The sequence below is a fragment of the Lepisma saccharinum genome, chromosome 28 (genome assembly GCF_977018435.1).
Source record: "Lepisma saccharinum chromosome 28, izLepSacc3.1, whole genome shotgun sequence".
NCBI classification, from domain to species: domain Eukaryota; kingdom Metazoa; phylum Arthropoda; class Insecta; order Zygentoma; family Lepismatidae; genus Lepisma; species Lepisma saccharinum.
In genome coordinates, this window is record NC_139256.1 from 30,841,079 (window position 1) to 30,861,969 (window position 20,891).

Sequence of the window (20,891 nt, forward strand, 5' to 3'; positions counted from 1 at the left end):
AAATTTGAAAAATCGTCCGTTATTTAGGTTTACATTTAAATACTTCTTGGTACGAGTGGGGGAGGGCGGGTACGGGTCTGCTCTCAAGGGTAATAAACAATAATTTGCTTAAAAAAGAAATGGAAATAATATCCTAATCTTCAAATGTCCATCTTGCTAGAAAATGTTTGCGTCAGATAGTTTTCAATTACTACAAGATTTTATCTTGAAATTTCTTTGATCCGATTGAGTAGCATGCATGTAATACTCGAAAATTTCGCATACCATACGTCATACTGTGTGCGCTGTTGTGCCGTGATCACCACCTTTGTTACCATGCACAGTAGCGCCGGCATGTGGCTGAAGTCTGTAAACCTCCACTCAATCGAATCTTACATGCTTTGTGCTTATACAAGGGTTGGATAAAAAGTAATGGCAACACTGGTATAATTGCTACTTGACTGTATTGGCAGAGGAGCACGTGTTACATTCCTTCAATGTAATCGCCCCCCCCCCCCCATCTCTACGACCTTCTGCCACACGTATGGAAGGCGTCGTACACCGTCAGCGCATCCATCTCTGTCGATGTCCCGCAGTGACCGCCCTATAGCACGTATGATGGCTTCGCGCGTGTCGTAGTGCTTCCCGCCAAGTGGTTCCTTCATTTTGGCAAAAAGGTCGTCATCACACGGTCTCATACCGGTGAATACGGCAGATGTTCCAGTACCTCCCACTACCAGTTATGCAGGAGCGCCGTCACAGTGTTCGCAGTGTGACACTTTGCATTGTCAAGCAGGATGATGGGACACCGTGCCAGAACGTGCCGTCGCTTCCTTCTTAATGCGAGACGAAGGTGGTGTTGCAAGAAGGTGCAGTAGTAGGCTGCGTTGACCGTCTGCCTAAGAGACGTTGTTCTTCTTGCCTAAACATATTGTTAGGGCGCTTGCACTCTCGTCCTCTGCTTCAGAGCACTGCTGTTTTTGACTGAATAACATACAATCGCACCCCACTCACTATACTTCCTTGTCTGACATTCCTTTATCAACCACGAAACGGTTGTGGCGCTGTGACTCGCCCCTTTCACGGGACAGCAGCGTTGCCATTACTTTTTATCCAACCCTTGTATTACAACAAGCTGCTCGGAGATACGTACATTAACCTCTTGTGTGTAAAGGTTTACTTTTCTGACATCTCAAACGGATCACCCGGTATTTTCATAATTAAACATACAAGATTTAGAATAATAATTTAAAGAAAGCTAATGTCAATTTTAGATGGTAACATCAGTAACGGAAAGAACGGCTCGCTTGCAGTTCATGTATACAAACCGGCGACCTCCGACTTTTGGCTAATCGCGGCGATGAGGATGAGTGATGATATAATGAATTTGATGAATACCCATGCCCAGGCCGGGATTCGAACACGTTGTAGCGCGCTGTGCTAACCACTGCACCATCTCGAACTATTGAGAGATGAGAACGAGTTGGGATCAATTCTTAACTGGATCCCGAGTTTCCTGGTCTGGGCATGTGTGTTCTTAATGAGCGTCGCTTGATCATCCTCATTGGCGCGATTAGGCAAAAGTGGCAGGAAAAGCGACGCTAAATAAGAAACAAACAAAAATAACAGGACTAATGCTTATATCCTATATAACGGCCTCCCAGATGGGGCAGTGGTAGCGTCGTAGCCTTGTAAACAAGGGGTCCCCGGTTCGATACCCGGTGGAGGCACATAGTGGTTCGGATCCCACTTTAAACTGTAGGTCCAGTCCAGATTAGCCTTAATGTGCATAAAGTCGACTTAATACACCAACTTAATCAAGTCTCATATACATAGCATTCCCTGACATTCGCTACGAGACTCGGCGGCAAGCGGCCAGGCATCAGCGCATGTCTTTCCCGGTGAACGGGGTCCGCGACAGTCGGCTATTCAAATTACAGTTTTCATATTGTACACATTGTAACCTTGACTACAGAAGGTGTTGAAAATGATGACCCTCTGCTGCAACACATTCCTGGCATTTCCGAAGGCAATTGGCATTTACACGTGCAAGTTCGTCTACTGTAATTCTCGTACAATACTCTCTTTTAACTCACGGATGGTGTGCGGATTGTGTTTGTATACTTTATTTTTTAGATTTCCCATTTTTTTTCGAGGTTTATGGTGGTCGTATGTGGAACGGGAACACCAGGAAATTTCGTTGCAAAACGTCGTCGCACTTCTCCACAATTCCTCTTTCCGAAGTAACACTCGACAAGATAAATCCTTTGTTGTAATGTAAACTTTTGTGGTGCCATATTAAGTCACAATCTTCAACACACGGACACGACACAACACAACTTCCGAGGGAGGATTATACTGGCGTCAGTACGCAACGTCAACAGAAAGGGAAAGAGAGCGAAGGCAGGGAGGGCGAAAAAAACAAACTGTAGCCTGCGACTGTCCCGGACCCGTTCACCGGGAGAGACAAGCTCTGATGCCGAGCCGCTTGCCGCCGAGTCTCGTAGCGAATGTCAGGGAATGCTCTATTACTTATTAAGCAAATTGTTGTAGTGGCTCATAATTAAAATCTATTTACAAGATAATATAAAATATTTCGATATTGATTTTAAAATGATTTAATTTTGGAACGATTGTTTACATGTTAAGGTAATTGCTTTCCTTAATATGCAATTTTAATACTTATTGAGTGCAGAGAAAAAATAAGTAAATATGTATTATTTAGAACACAATTTCAGGGAAAACAAGTCCGTCGGAAGCGGCCCCGGCGCCCACCCAGCGTCGAATGACATGGGTACCTGGGGAAACCCTGGGGGGTAAAGGCGGTCAGGGGCGTGGTGCTGATCACATCACCCCCACTCATGACCTGATCAAGAAAGTGTGGGACGTTACCCCTCCACCCTCTATACACCTTCATGGCGTGGTGCTAAGCACAAGGGAGCACTTTACTTTACTTTACTTTTTCTACATAATAGGAGGGTGCGAGAATCATTACATAGGAGGAAATTTTTGTTATAGTTTAGTGTAATAAATGTAACAAAATAAACTGTACCTCTCTTTTAATTATAACTCGAAATCACCGGTTCTAGGAAATTCTAGAGAAAGACTCTAGTACTTCCAGTGTGGACTACTAAACAGACCCTGACTCTGCGAGAATATAGATCTCAACATCTCTTCCTGATTTGGTTCCCAAGAACCTCCCAAGCACTCAGCTCTCAAACAAGCGCTTAGGTCCGCCACTGAACTTTACGGTTTCTCCCAATACGGTCTTCGGAGCACAGACTCTTGTATGTTTACTCCAGGCGAAACTTTGAAGCCTGTTTCTGCAACAGGACTCTATTTGTTTACCCATACATAACATAAGTACCTCGGAAAAAGTGACGTTAACTGATTGCTTACTCACCACAGGAATGTGAATATGATCCTGATGTAGACACGAGGAAGGAACGGTTCATAACGTGCTCTTGCATTATTGAAGAAATCAGACGCTGGAACATGAAAGGGCTATTAACATGTGGAAAGAAGAAATCACGAATATATACAGAGAATATGCTATGGAGGTCAAGCTGGACATGACAAAAAAGCTTACAATTTATGATTTTCCAAAAATGTTTTGGCGCCATTCATTAATATCAATTGAGGGGTCTAGTGAGAGAGGGAGCTATGCCACTTTGACAAGAAATGGAAATAAACTGAGTTTTCTAAAGCATTGCGTTGAGTCATAATTTGTATAACAAAGGGTAATTTTTTTTTGCTGAACATATTGTTACGTAAATTATTCAAAAGGAAAAATATGAATTTCAATATAAATACCATTTATTATGAACATGTGTGGTATATTGTTGTAGTATACCCATGTGGAAAAATCAATCTAGCACATCAAATACTTTGAACAAGGCTTAAATACTTTTGCCTGAGTGTAAATCATGTTCACAGGGTTACATATGATCTACATAAAGACAACTTCATATGTCTTCTGGAGGATCTTCACTGTCCATTGTTTCTGTGGATTTTATTTTTTGGTAAACACCATGAAAAACTGGAGGAATATAAGGTACTATTGCCATGAGATCTTTTAACTTCAGGGCTGATATTAAATCTAGCACCGGTTACTGCAACACAACCTCTGCCACTCCTATTGCAGACACCATCAGTAAGTGGCATAGCTCCTTCTCTCACTCAAAATGCTGATGAGGACGTATTCAAGAACTCAGAAAATCTGCTGCAGAACAAGCGGGAGCTATGCCACATGGTTGTAGTTCACATGATAGATGGCAGATGGTAGGAGAAGACTGAAAATGGCAAAAAATAAAATTTCAAGATTTGTGGCATAGCTCCCTCTCTCACTAGACCCCTCAATTGTCAATCTTGCGGCGCGTGCCGGCTAAATGTATATTATTGTTTACATTAATGTTATTAGAATGTATCAATATTTCAGTCACGAAGTATCGATAACAGCAAATACTGTAATATCTATACCTATATGGAGAAACAAATACTTAATGTCTCACTTTTATGATACCTCTGTATTGTTAATGGTCTTCCCAGGTAGCGTAGTGGTTAGCGCTGTCGCCTTCTATTCAAGGTGTTCCGGGTTCGATTCCCGGTGGAGGTACATGGCACAGTGGTTCGGATACCACTTTAAACAGTAGTCCCAATTCCGAGTACACACATCTAATATTAAAGGGACATTTGAAAAGATCACCAATAATAAAAATTTCAAACAAATTCATCAAGAGACAAGGCACAGCCAGATATCTAGGAATACACATAACAGACAACCTCAAATTTACCTCACATATAAACATAACATGTGACAAAGCAGAGGCGGTGATGAATAAAATACACTATCTACCAGAAAGTAATTGGGCACCTATGATGGTGGTTAATTTAGTATCTAATTTGAATCATTTAGTGGGACCACTGGTGGTTGTTCGTGGCACAATGAACTCATACTGTACAATACTAGACAATGAAATGCTCCCAACCTTGTGGCGTTTTTACGGAATGGACCCCTGTTACTTCCAGGATGACAATGTTAGGTGGCATGTTTCGGAGGCTACTATGCAGTGGTATGCAAACAACAATGTTCACAGATTGGTCTGGCTTGCACAGAGTCCTCATCTCAATCCCATAGAACACCTTTGGGAGGCATTGGACTGGCGGGTGAGGTCTCGGGAGATGCGGCCAAATTCCATTGTCCAACTGAGTGAGATCTTGCAAGAGGAATGGCGACGCATTCCAATGGACGTCCTCCACAAACTAGTCGAGAGCATGCCTGACGGAGTGGCTGCTGTTATAGCAGCAAGAGGTGTCTCCACGAGGTTCTAACAGGGTTCGCACCACCAGACAACCATTTTGTACACGTGCCCAATTACTTTTTGGTAGATAGTGTAGCAATCATAGGCATAAAAAATTACAGACTTTGTATGAGCGTCATTAGAACATATCATAACGTGATACTTGTGGCTATCATTGATTATGGAGCCAGTGCATGGGCAGCAATGGCCAAACAAACGAAAACATAAACAAATTAAGAAGTACACATTAGGCTAAGAGGAGCTTATAGCACAACTCCAATTGCGGGAGTCTGGACACTAGATCTACAAATACTAAGACGAGCTTCAAACTATTGGTTTAAGAAAGTACAATTTGGAAAAGTAGAAGAACTCCTTCAACGCAAAATTGAAACTCGGCTAGATATTAAACTAAACTTAATCAAGAAATGACTGCTCCACTCAGCAGTGCACAACCAGGTAGGAGAACACACGAATCCATCCCAAGTATTGAACGAAGTTTAAAAATTCAATATCTCAATCCGGTCATGTCCCGTATGGAAATTACCTAAAACGTTTCAACCTTAGTGAAGAAAAGCGTATAAGATACCATAACAAACTTGATACTCCAGCACACAAGGTATATTATTGCAGCTACCCTAACCAGGACATACACTCACTTAGAACCAAATTAACAGATCAAAACACAAAAAAAATAATATCTCAAAACAATTTTTAACATTAAACAAATTAACGAACTTGGTTTCGAATTTAGAACAAATTACATACAAAAAGATGCGAACGATGCATTACCGCCGACAACACCAAGAACATGAAGCAAACATACCAAACACCACCAATCAAGCACCGACCGCGGAACCAGAAACCGATTTCCAGCTAGCATAAATGGAAAAAGAGTGGAAGCTGTCTCATCAGCTTGACAGGAAGACGAAAGGTCAAAATCCAAACTGAACAGACTACTAATAACACACCAGTAATGAAAAAAAGACGAGACGTAGAAGACAACAGACTACACAGAAAAGACAGAAAAAGGTCTCCCGATGAATCATTCCGGAAGACTTTCATATCCAGGGAACCAGGATGGCCGGCGGTTCGACAAAGAGACTTAAAAACCAAAACGATAAACAAAGTTACACAACTGTACTTTTAATTTCTTCTTCTTTTATGTACGTGTGTAATGTACTCATGAAGTTGTACTGATGTAGTTCAAACTTGCAGTGAGAGCAGCTTCTATTTGGAACTGCACCGCAGTGTTCATTTTCTTCTATTTTATGTATGTAATTTTATGTTGTGTTCTATATTATTATTTTAAACATGTATACTAATGAAGTAAAACAAAAATGCAAGAGATAACAAAAGAAAACAAAATGCAAACGGACGTCCTAGCATATCATATTAGAAGCTAGGGCAACAAGCGCATGCCACTGAATGTATGCGGGTGGAGAATGGCATCTTCAGTTAAAAAGAAAAAAGTTCCAATTCCGAGTAGCTTATCTTACCATAGTCAGTGGCGTGGTAGATACATTGGTAAGGGTTATAGGCCCAGTATTCCTTAAAAAGGGAACATTAAAGGCAGGAAAAATAGGAAAATGATGAATGACTACCAATAAAACTATATGTAAACCCTATTTCGAAAATTCTGGGCACGCCACTGCATAGAGCGGATTTAAAGAAAAAACAACAGATAAACAGTGTCTATATTGATATTTCAAAGCTGCGGGCTTTGATATTTTAAAACAAGCTACTTCTAAAGACTATTTGTTGAGAATTTGTTAGTTTTAACTGCTTGGAGAGATAGGCAGCTTAATGGAGGGTTGCACAGACATTCGCTTCCCTCTCACACAACTGGCGTCACCTATGATGTCTACCATTTCCCACTTTTCGAACAAATAACGCACGGCCATGAGAATAGGCGGCTGGGCAGAATTGTGCTCGTGCCACATATGGGAAGAGCAAAGCGAGAGCGTGACAAAAGTCGCTAGTTCCCGCGCACTGTGTGGCAACGTCAACCGGGCTGCGTTGCCTAGTTCGAGCGTCAGACCGACCTCTCTCTGGGACACTTTTGTGTCCCCTTCGATACAAAGCTACAGCACAAATATCCAAGGGACGTCTATTGGACATCCACAATGTCCAATTCATATCCATGGATTTTGTGGATATCCAATGTCACATACACAGCCAGATCTCGTCTAAGACTGGATATCGCATTTTTGACATGAATTGGATGTATTTTGGATATCAAAGGCATGTCATTTTATGTAGTATTAGCGATTCGTGTAAATTTTGTTAATTTTATATCTTGTGCTAAAAAAACAACATATTCACAATCAACTACGAAATTCCATAGCACCAAGCTGGAAAATTAGCATCTTCTATTTAGCATCGGGACAAAGACCGTAGACCATTATTCATTTTCTCATTCACTATGTATGCGCGGAGAAAGTGGCTTTGTTTGAGTGTCTTATGATCGCTCTTCGTCTACTGTTCTTTTTGGATCAAGGTCAAGGAAGAAGCTAGGCAAGTGGGATCAAGGTCAACGAAGAAGCTAGGCAAGTGGGATCAAGGTCAAGGAAGAAGCTAGGCAAGTGGGATCAAGGTCAAGGAAGAAGCTAGGCAAGTGGGATCATATATTTTTTGCGTGGAAGCATCTGAGGTTCAACAGCGATTATTCTGTAACTGGTTACTTAGCATTAAAAATAATATTTTATATTTTCTGATATTGGTTTAATGTAATGATCTACAAACTTTCACAAACCCTTGACTTTTTTTTCCTTTCCGTGTCTCTAGTGCGTTATGGTGAAACCATCTAAGTTCCACACGACGTTCAGAAACCGTCCACATATCCAAAAAGCATCCAAAAATGATCCATGAGACATCTTTTCTAGACATCCTATGGATGTCCCCTGGACTAACATACGGTTATCCAGAATTTTGATATGCATATTTATGGGACGTCCCATGGACGTCTACTGGATATTTATGTGCTGTATGGGTGGCGATTGTGTGAATTGAAAGTTCGTAACAGCCAACAGAAATGGAGTCTCATATCTACATGTCGGGACGGTCTTAAACCTTCGAACACACGGGGTTGTGCTTTGACGTGGCAACAGCGTGAACTTCTGCCACCCGCCTAATTTCATGACCTTGCTTTAGTACTGTGTGCTAATAAAGTGTGTTAGTTTTAAAGATCTCATCTCACAATAATTTCACAGACAATAGAAAACTGACCTTTGCAATCCAAGAATTTGTTGACTCCCTCGTAAACCGTCCAAAATGCACATCCCCAGCTGGTGCCCCTTGCGCTTAGTGGCAAATCCGCCTCTGGCAACAACAGCAATAACCTCCTTCCTGACTTTCTACACAATTGACGCAATTAATATAAATTCCTCCACTAAGTGCATAATCACTAATGTAATCATGCCAGCAGAGCAAGTTCCACGAAATTCCTACGGACTTGTAGGAACTTCCTCCCCTCCTCGCCACGCAACGCACGCACCGTCACGCATATCCTCTCAGGAAACCCTCCTCCCCTTTGAAAGATCATCCGCTTCGAGCCGGAAGCCCCCGAAACCAAATAAACATCTCTCGAAACAAAAGAAGTTGAGGGGGGGGGGGAGTAGAGACACGGACAGGGTTCAGCCATGTGAAAGGGAATTCTTCTACTTCGATAGCTACGTAAGAATGTTCTTCTGTGGAAGTTTTGTCTTCAACGTTCCCTCGAGACGATAAGCTCTCTGAAATACAAGGCTCTAAGTAGATAGCGGGAGGGGTATAATTATATTCTTAGATTAGTACAGAATGAACGTTCAAGTTCGTCTGAGAGCATGCCAAAATTTACCCCAAAATTCCCATGTTTTGGTTTGAAGAGGAGTTCCATTGGCAACCCACTTAAATCAGTTTCTCAACAGGAGGACTTGGGAGTTGGGACTAACTCTGGCAAGGGTTTCTGGGCGTGCCCAGGATTTCTGAAGGGGTGTTACGTATATATTTTTTTGTAGTCAGTCCTCATTTAGCAATTTTTTCCTGCCTTTGAAGTAAAAGGTAAAGGTAAAGGTCTCCCCTGTGCTTTGCACCAGGCCATGATGGCGTATAGGAGGTGTGAAGTTAGGGTCACACACTTTCTTGATCGCAGCACCACGCTTCTGGCCGCCTTTACCCCTCAGAGTTTCCTCCAGGTACCCTCTTTATACGACGCTGGGTGGGCGCCGGAGCCGCTTGAACAGGTGGAAAAAATCCCGGTTCTCCCCCGCCGGGGATCGAACCCGGGTCTCTCGCATGATAGTCAACCTTTGACGTAGTTTTCTACAAATTAATTCTCGGCCAAAGGCGGGGGGGTTATGACCCCATCAACTCCCTCTTGATCACGCCACTGGTGGCACTCATACCACCCTAGTAAATCGACGATTCAACACAGCTTCTGGCCAGGCCATGGATATTAAGAAAACATAAGCCCTATTGTAATTGATGCATACATGAGAACCAGAGGGAGCAAGGTCAGGACTGTATGGGGGATGCTGTTAAATTCAGGAATCTCAATTTCGGATGTGGCGACAGTTGGCGCTGCTGTGTGTATTGGGGGGAGGCGCGATGTGAAGATGAAGAATGTCTTTGCGGCGTCTGCGTGTTGCATACAGCTTCCAATAATTGAAAACCGCTGCGAAGCTGGTGGATCTTTTGCTGACATCCAATTCCATGGCCACAATTTGTACTATAGTACTATAACGTATATACCCACTCGTACAATCTTCTCTCGCCAGAGCAGGCCTCTCCACATTGTTGCAATATTCTTCAATGGAGGCTCCACATCAGCTGACCACAAAATTATGGTAACTGCTCGCTGCTCCTCTACCGAGCCTATATTTATTAGGCAGTGTCAATACTTTCCGTAAGAATGCCTCTTACCTACATGGAAATTTGAAATGGCTTAGGTGTCAATGTAAAACCCTCGTATGTTTCATCAAGTTGAATTCGAAGAAAAATTCAATGTTACACATTAGTCAGTGGTTTGAGCTTCAATTTGCAACCTTTGACGTCATGTTAACAGTTAACTTGGTTTTTTCTATTATATCTTTATATTTTGTAGTTTGCGAGGTATCTACAAGCCACGTTCAATCCATTGTTAACGGTCGATTCAATATACGTTGGGTTGCTCTTTCATTTCGTAAGTCTACCAGCCCCAACAAATATTGTCTTTATAATGCTGGTAGTTTCCCAAGTGAAAATAGCTGAAACTGACGGAAGGACATGACGTCCGTCATATATTTTTTACCGTTTGTTGGTCCGTAGCCTAAAATATGTTAACAATTGTAATATTTGGCATACAAGGATATTGAAGTATCTTCCTGTAAACAAGGGGTATGTTCCTACACAATAACTTTAAACAAGCGGCATGTTCCTGCACAAGAATTTAACACATTTTTAGAAAAAAAAATGACTTAGTTATATCAGTATAGAACGCTTTTATGTATCACCACACTCAACTTTTTCATAAATGTTTCCAACAGTCAATATATGATTATGGAATGAAAATTAACATGCAAACAGGGAAAAAGAAAAGTTAGTTATTGTATAAATAAAACCAAATGGAAGACAAACATATTTTATAGCTTGAGGTGACATCTATACTTACATTCCACAAACTACAGAATATCTTGATGAGCACGACTCACACACAGAATGAATTCTTTGTTGAATTAATATAAGTAAAAAAAAGGAGCCATAAAAATGCATTGAATCGATATACGAAGGTTAAGTCATAAGTCATGGCAATTTTTTTTTCTCGCGAACAGGGAACAATACGAAAAATCTAAGATATACATTTGAAGATGTATGGAATGTACCTTAGAATGAAGCCACCAGATGAACTCTGGATGCAGGAGACTCTCGTAGGGAAGAGTCAGAACACAGGACATTGGACAACAGTCTTTTGTTATGGCATGAACAACAAGTACACGAGACTAGACTGTTTAACAACCTTCAAGGTATTCATCCAGGTTATCCACTGTTCGTTGCCAGCGATGGGGCAGGCGCTGAGTACCATCCGCTGCATGTGTAGTTCTAACGTGTGCCACCTCTCGCCGAAATACTGTTGCGATCTCTTCTTTGTTGGCAAACCGATTCCCACGCAATGGCTTCTTCACTTTGGGGATGAGATAATAGTCACATGGATTTAGATCAGGAGAATAAGGTGGGTGTGGAAGAACCTTCCATCCCCACCGCTGTAAGCGACGCCTAACAATGTCCGCCGTGTGAGCTGTCGCGTCATCGTGTAGGATAATATTCGAACGCTGTCACTCACAGACTGAACTTGCGTGCGTGCCTACTACCCCACCGTTGTTCACATACACCATCTGGTGGCTTCTTTCGAAAGTACATTCCATACACTTTCAAACGTATATCTTAGATTTTTTGTGTTGTCCGCTGTTCGCAAGAAAAAAAATAGTTGCCATGACAACCCACGTATAAATATTGAATTTCAAAGTATCTGGTCGAGTTTGGCAACCTGGAACTGGCAATCCACTTTGGGCTTAATTTTCTCGAAAAAAAGGGGTAAAACATAAATACTTATTTCTATTTCCAGGCCATTATTCAGTGGTTCAACCCCCTACCCTACACAAAAACTTTTCTGGCTGTGGTTCTGAATACAATATATTAATATTAGCAACAGTGCAAGTGGAGATATAGAAAATAATTGAAACTAAAAATGATATAAGCGTTCAACAAATTTGTGAGGAAAAAAACCGTTTAAAGTATGCATCCCTACCCAAAACACATGCTGCAGGCAACCCCCGAAGGAGCACTCAACAAAAGTGGCAGAGAAAAAGGGGAACGGGAAGGAATCCCAAGTACCCATATCTCCCGAGCAAACAATGGTACAATATAATTATCACAGCCTCCGCAGTGGAGAGCCACAGAGGAAGAAAAGGGGGAGGAGATGTAACCATTTTAATTTTCTCAGCCTAGGGAAGGAAGCTAGAACGTGCACCGCAAGTGGCCTCTGTTAATTTACACCAGCACCCGGAGACAATTAAGGGGCTGGAGAAATCTTGGAAGACTGAGAGGAAGAGGAAGAAAGCAAATAATCAAAGAAATGTCGTCATCAGCGATAGGAGGGTCGGGGAGTGGGGGGAGGGGGTGAAAAGGAGAACCGGAGGCTTTAGTCAGTGTTTCTCTGAGTCATTCAATCATAACAGATGGTTAATTCAGTTGAAAACTCAGGTTTCCACGATGGTGTAGTGGCTAACGGTCTCGTCTTGTAGTTAAAGGATCTCGGCACTCGAGGTCGCGGGTGCAAAGCCCTGACGGAGGCTTTTATTAGCACCGTCTAGGTCCCTGAACTTTTTGACACTAGGTGTAGTGCAGGTGTATCTCGGTGTCAGGCTGGTGCAATGACGTTCAACTAAATAGACAAACAGCTGTGTTCAAGTCTAGGAGATTCAGCAAATGCCTGTTTGCTGCTTTAAACGTTCATTTCATTAGTTGGCACGCACCACGTGGCCATACACCACACACTACACCGCTCCAAAACGAAGTGCAAACGGTGCAGACACCAAATACATTACTTGACACCACATCATCGAAGTAGACGAGTAGGTGTTGCACTGTGTAACCAACTAGAAACGCAAGTGCAGAGAGAGTCATGTGTTAAATCACTGAAGGGTTGATGGGCCAAATCCTTAGCTTTCCTCCAACTATGGAACCTCTGAAAATGAGAAGATGGTGAATTATTATCATAATAATAATAATTATTATTAATAATAATTCGTTTTCTCTAAATGGTGGAATTAAAGCCAGACTGAATCTGATTTTTCCATTCACACCCAGAGACAGATTTTCTTTATCCTAGAGGGGGAAAGGTTCCTGTAGTCTTGTGAGTGAGTTTGCAATGTTGACACAAACAATATTGATTCGGAAGATGTGGGTGAAATCCCCCTTGCGGATAATGTTTCCCCCTCTGGGGGCGATAGATATATCACAATGTTTCAAGAGAAGTGAATGGAATCCACGTCCTGTTGAAAGTTGTAAAATAACATACTGACCAATGCTTGTCACAACAGCTACTAAATAAATTACAAAATCCTCACATATGGTCGTACACATTTATGTTTTCTTCTTAGTTAATTCAAACTATTATTAATGTTTATCGCCATCTGCCAAAAAATGAGGTCGGTACGGTGTACCAAAAAGAAAGGGTCATGTATACATGTTTCATTATGTATGTATGTGTACGTGTGTGTGTGCACGTAAACTGGATACATAACAAAGAGATAAGAACAAGCCATAACCCATTATTACTGATCCATGGCATGAGATTATTCTAAGTAGATCTATTCTTGCAGAGGTATAGAGGATCTTTGAAACAAGACGATAAAAGGAAGGGAAGAATAACAAAGGGAGAATGAAAGTAAGACAAAAACAAGACAATAAGGAAGGAAAGGATGGAGAGAGAAGAGAGCCTGCGAATGAAAGAAGAAGTGAGGAAAGTATGAAAGGAAGAAATAAAGAAGGAGAGAAGGATAAAGAAAGATAAATGGAGAGGTGGACTATGAAAGAAGGTAAGGAAGAATGAAAGTAAGACAGAAACAAGAGAAGAAGGAAAGAAAGAATGGAGAGAGAAGAGAGCCTGCGAATAAAACAAGAAGTGAGGAAAGTATGAAAGGAAGAAATAAAGAAGGAGAGAAGGATAAAGAAAGATAAATGGAGAGGTGGACTATGAAAGAAGGTAAGGAAGAATGAAAGTAAGACAGAAACAAGAGAAGAAGGAAAGAAAGAATGGAGAGAGAAGAGAGCCTGCGAATGAAAGAAGAAGTGAGGAAAGTATGAAAGGAACAAATAAAGAAGGAGAGAAGGATAAAGAAAGACAAATGGAGAGATGGACTATGAAAGAAGTTAAGGAAGAATGAAAGTAAGACAGAAACACGAGAAGAGGGAAGGAAAGGATGGAGAGAGAAGAGAGCCTACGAATGAAAGAAGAAGTGAGGAAAGTATTAAAGGAACAAATAAAGAAGGAAAGAGAGAGGAAGAGAGTGACTGGGAAAGAAGAAAGGAAGTATGGAATGGAAAAAGAAACTAAGGACAAGAAAGGGAGGAACGAAGGAAGATGAATATAAAGAAAGAAAAGAAAAGTTGTTACTGAGTCTTGCGACTCTCAGAGACAGTGTTCCTGTGGAACAATCAGCATCACTCGGTATGAGGATGATAAGCCCCCCCCCCCCTTTCATTAGTTCCCACTGTACCATTCTAAGGATTTATGATACTCGATTTACGCACTCGTACATATTGCTGCGAAACAGCACTTCGGGCCAAGGTGTAGAATTGCACAAGCCACCTCTTCTCAGCTTTCGCATCCCCCCACCCCCTCTGGATGCCAAATTTGTTGCCTGCCCTCTGAGGAGGGTCATTGGGTGCGTCATTGCAGACCATTCCTCACGGCAAATTGGTCACGTGACTACAACAAAAAAAAGAGGAGAAAAAACAGGAATCCGTCTGTGAGTAGAGCCATTCGTATAAGTCAGGGGGCTTAAAAATAGCAACAGAATGTTTTTTGTTTTGTTTCCTACCCCCAGGTCGCGAATGAGCTGCACCCTATTCTTTTCTGCCGAGAAGGTATTTCAATAGGGAGAGAAATTGCTGGAGTTCCTGTGTCTACCCCTGCTAATAAAACTCATCCCCTACGTCTCTTGGTGCGCGTGCAGAACAGTGTACTGGGATGTATTCGTTAGCGTATTTTCTCAGATGCCTGAAATTATTATTCAGCCTCTATTGTGGCAGAGCAGGTGGAGTGGTCGACTCCTGGATATTGTCACCCAAGGTTCCGGATTAGTGTCCTGTCCTGGGTCATATTGTAATTGTCCATTGATGAGTTTTCATCATTCATCCTCATCTCAGGATTGAACTATATTTATTGATTTGGTTACTTTACGTCTATTTTCTGTCACTCTTGGCTAATCGTGACGATGAGTGATGAAATTGATGAAGGGACATTCAGAAAGAACAGCCATGCCCAAGCCGGGATTCGAACCGGCGTCGAGCGCGCTGTACTAACCACTCCACCACCGAGGCTGGCTAGTTTCAATTACATTCCCTCGCGCTACGTCTCCAGGGGTCCCGGGTTCGAATCCTGGCCTGAGCATTCATCATATCATCACTCATCCCCATCTTCGCAAATTAGCCAAAAGTGGCACAAAACGTTAAGCAAAATAAAGCAAATCCATTATTCAATTAAATCAATTACATTCCCTTGCATGATATGAAGATCGGCAAGAGCCAATCCACAAGAATTTAATGTAATTTCGAATTCATCACCCCCAAAAATCTATAGAAAATGGCTATCTTATGTCTGTAACAAATGCATTGTAGAGCATTTTAATTAGGCAAAATTCAAGGAGGGGCCCGCGCCCCATAAACCCACGCTTATGTAGGTGCCGGCAACTTTCAATGGGCTAATAGCGCACCCTTCTGTGATACCGTGGCCTCTCACTACTACTCGCGAACAGGAGACAGTACACATACTGGCCACTGCGGCGCTCAAAGCGTGTCATTACACGATACATAGCTCCTCACACATAGAATCCATATCTAATTTCACATGCAGTGATTTCTACCATGTTGTAGAAGAATCCAGTTCCACGATTATACAAACAGTGCCTATATTTACAGGTTTTTCTTGCTACGAGTTCACATAGAACGTCCGCAATGATCCTACCTTGCTACTTTTAAGGGCATGCCGAACATGCTCTTCCCTCCGAGTCAGTGTTGCCAACTTAGCTCTTTTGGGGCCAGATCTGGCTCTTTCGCGCCCCCATGCCCCACTATGATTCCATCACTGGCTCCGGCCCACATAGACTAACTTTTGCCATGAGTATACATTTTGCACGTGACGTGATATTGTTACATTGGTTGCGTCGCCCCACCCCCTCTTTTATCTCTCCAGCTACTTTTCTATAGAGCCGTGGAGATGACATAATATTGCAAGCGGGGAATCCTTTATTTTCGATTTCATACGATCATCTGTGGATGGGCGATGCAGCCGAAAAACTTAGAATAAATTGTAAATTGTCATGGTAATAGCAGCGCCCCCACCCTTTGACACCTAAAATACAAATTGCCCTAGTAGGCACTTTATACAGCCTCCTTGAAAGTCAGTTTTCATTCAATTTAATGTGAAATTTAGCTCTTTAATGCGCATCAAGTTTAGCAACACTTCCAGGATGGCAATAGGCGGCAAGGAGGAATGCATTGGGCTTATGGGAGTATTATTTGATTTGTTCTCTTGGGAATATCAAACTTCTGATGGCATAGAAAAAGATATCAACGCAAAGAGGTCAGTTTGATGAAGCTTTTCACCAGCGGAAAAGTCTAAACTTCCATTTGATTAGCTGCAACTGGAAGTTGAAGTTGTTGAGTTTTCTTCTCCATAAGGATACATGAGAATCTGACATAAAAAACGCTTCCACGTGCAACATGGGGATAAATTCATACTCTTGCAAATGTTCCATTCCGACGATATTGAAATAAATGCGCCCTGTGAAACTGTAACTTAATGAAAAACAAAACACGTACGATTGTTCAATTATCGGCATTTTCTTGGTATGGTAGCAATTTGCAACAAAATTGTATGAAACCATAGCTGCATATTAATAGAGTAGTTTTGCGGCTTAATTTAATTTGTATTGAAGTATATGTTTGGTGTTTGTTAAGTCCACTTTATGCACAGTAAGGCTAATCGGGATGAAGTATATGTGATGTTATAAACAAGTAAACTAAAAATTCACGAAACCTCATTCGTCTAAACAGAATTAGTTGCCCTCACAAGAACATGGTCCGCAACTTGGGCAGTTCCACCACCGTGGCGCTGCATGTCACTAGCATACCGTTCCACTTGAATATTCATACTACAAGACATAGAAGAATAAAGGCGAATGCAGTTCTCGAGCAGTATTAATCCTTTATTGCCACGACAATTCCCCAGTCTCCAACAATAAACGTCTCCTTCAACAATATTATTTCATTATTGTTCCCAAGGGTCGAGTGAACGGAGGCAAATAGCGAACGGGGGACTTCAATTAACGCCTTCCAGAACAGAAAAAACACCAGCGCCGCCAAGCGGCGAGAGGGGGAATTAAAAACAGAAACACGCAATCAGACAGCTCTTGTCTGCAATGGTCCGTGGCAATCGGTCGTCACTTCATCACCGAAAAGAACGTCGGGCGGTGCATCTGTATGTTAAGGTGGGCTCCACAAGAGGGGGCGCTGTTGGAATAGGAGCCCCTTGGGACGCAGGGAGACATGCAGCGCCGCTGTGTCGGAACCACGAAACTTGTCTCTTGGGGAAACGGGCGTGGTGTGTAATTGATGATGCCGCGCATTGCATTGTTGGAAAAACCTTTTCGCTTCTAGGAAAAAGGGAAAGATTGTACTAGGGAAGGTGAATCGTACCTTTCTGTAAAGAGGGTTGCATTTGTATATCTAAAGGGGACACATAGAGAAATGGAGAGAGACTGTGACAGAGAGAGAGACACACGAAATGAGAGAGAGGGAGACAGACATAGAAAAAGGGGGCAGGACGAGAAAGAGAGGCAGGGAAAGTGTGAGAGAGAGACAGGAGAGAGGAAGAGACACGTAGGGAAAGCTGGAGAGGGACAGAGAGAAATAGGGAAACTAGAGAGAGAGAGAGAGAGAGAGAGAGAGAGAGAGAGAGAGAGAGAGAGAGAGAGAGAGAGAGAGAGAGAGAGAGAGAGAGAGAGGCGGGTGAACTGGATGCAAGGAAAGAGAGAGATGCAGAGACGGGGAAAGAGAAAAATAGACTAGAGACACGGGGAAGAGAAAGAGAGAGACAAGGAAAGATAAAAATAGAAGAGAGAGACAGGGAAGAGAAAAAGTGAAATAAAGAAAGAAAAATAGAGAGATAGATGGGGAAAGAGAAAAATAGAATAGAGAGACGGGGGAAGAGAAAGAGAGAGACAGGGAAGGATAAAAATAAAATGGAGACACGGGGAAGAGAAGGAGAGAGACATGGTCAGAGGAAAATAGAGAGACGGGGGAAGATAATGAGAGAAGGAAAGAGTACTAGATGCAGAGAGAGGGAGTGAACTGGATGCAAGGAAAGAGAAAGATGCAGAGACGGGGAACGAGAAAAATAGAATAGAGAGACGGGGGAAGAGAAGGAGAGAGACAAAGAAAGATAAAAATAGAAAGAGAGACGGGGAAAGAGAAAAATATAATAGAGAAACGGGGGAAGAGAAAAAGAAAAATGGAATAGAGAGACGGGGAAGAGAAAGAGAAAGACAGGAAAAGAGAAAAATAGAGAGAGGTGGGGAAAGAGATAGACAGGAAAAGAGACAATCGGGAGGGAGAGATACAGAGAAACCTAAAGTGTGCATTTCTATATCGCCGGTAGATGTCAGGCCTGAAATGAGAATCATTTATGTAAACATTTAGTTTAAAACGAATCGATCTTTTTGTATATCTGTGCTCACTATTTGCAGAGTATATAGATTTATAAACAGGATGAAAAGTTTGCACGGTTCCATGAAAATATTATGCACGAACGTAGAATATTTATGGAGTGGCAAATAAATTTATATTTTTTTGGTCAAGTAATATCTGGTAAATTTTATTGTGTGCCTGTGTGTACATTGCTCAGGTTCTTTCTTCGTTGAGATGATATGGTTAAATGCATGATAAAACAAAAAATAAAACTACTTCGGACTCCAAACCGGGATTCGGGGTTTCACAACACTAATATCAATGCTGCTAGCCATTGAAAGTGTTGCCGCAAACTGAGGACACAATTTCCCTTTGCATTGGTAAAATTTCCCCCCTTCATTTAAAGAAATCAGATAATAATAATAACTAGTAATATTTCTGTTGGACCAAGTTCGAATACATGAAAAATGATAAACAAATTTATCATATACGTACATCTAACAGCTAGTCTAATCGATATCGGGCCAGAAGATTCAGATTCAAATTCTGCTCAGGGTGAATGTATAATTATGTGTGTCCATCATTCATTTCATAAGTTCATCATTCATCCTTATCGTCGCTGTTAGCTGAAGATGTAGAAGATCCATGTCAGATAAACAAAATAAAAATATAAATAGGTATCTTGTTACATATTATGGATACGAAACTAGAACCCTAATATAATCTGTGCTAATATCGAGTCTGAAGCGTCCTCTAGAACAGGGGTTTCCAACTGGCGGCCCGCGAGGTCTTTTTTTGCGGCCCGCGAAGCCAGTTTGCAAAATACATTAATTTTATGTATTCTTATTAAAATCGTTCTACAGGGATTTCCTTAAACAACTGGCGTTTCTAACAGATATCACAGATCATCTGAAGGAACTGAACTTGAAACTGCAGGGAAGAAACCAGCTGGTGTCAGATTTAATGGGAAACATAAATGGGTTTCGTAATAAACTGAAGATTTTCAACGTTACTTTGGAGAGGAATATCCTGGTCCATTTTCCAAGCTGTCGGCGGCTAGCAGAAGATTTAGAAACACTGGACTTTACTGAATTCAGTGTAAATATTAAAGAAATAATGGATGAGTTTGACACCAGATTTAAAGATTTAGAAGAACTTAAAGCAGCATCCAGCTATTTAGCAATCCTCTTGGCGTTAACATTGACGAACAAGAAGCTTCTCTCCAACTTGAATTGTGTGATTTGCAAGGCGATGTGTTCCTTCAAACTAGCCAAGAAAAGGGGCCAGAGTTTTTCAAATACCTTTCAAAGGAACGCTTTCCAAACCTTCGTAGTTTTGGGCAAAGAATGACATCGATGTTCGGCAGCACATACACGTGTGAAAGTGTTTTTTCTTCAATGAAGCTCATCAAGAACCGCTACAGAAGTAGACTGGCAGATTCTTCACTGCTTCACCTTTCGAGACTTTCCAATACAGAAATTAAAGTGGACATTCCAACTTTAATAAAAGAAACAGATGGGCCTCAACTTTCACATTGAACACTTACTATGGTGTGTTTTTAAGTTCTTTCAATGGTTTTTGTGAAATAAATTGTAATTATACAATTTTGATTTGTGATTCCATTGTTTTTATTGCCTCATTTTACAAATTTAGGTCATGCTAAAGTACTACATTTTCAGTTCAGTACTTACAGTTCTTGTAATTTTTAATCCCCGTCCCCCCCTAAAAAAATGCGGCCCGCCAATCAACTGCTGGATATAATTTTGGCCCTCGGATCTTTTGAAGTTGGAAACCACTGCCGTAGAAGAAAGACAATGGAGAGGGAGGGAAGACGAAAAGGGGACATGGGAGAGAAATGGAGATAGAGAGAGAGAGAAGGAAAGAGACGGGCATGGACGTCCGCAGGATTTTTTCCAGGGAGGGGCAAGGAAGGTTTGTTTTTTTCCAGGGGGAGAAAACCAGGCACATTTTCCCTAATAATAGTGTTGTTACCTCAAAAAACATGGCTTACATTTGAATTGGTCATATTCATGCAATAGTTAATACATATTACTGTGGCGTATACTCAGTCCAAGATCAGGGTTATCTCACTATGTCACGTGGTCGCTGTGAATAGAAATAAATTTACCAACTCCTAAGAAATCAGGTTGCCAACTCATAGGAAATCAGGTTGCCAACTCATGGAAA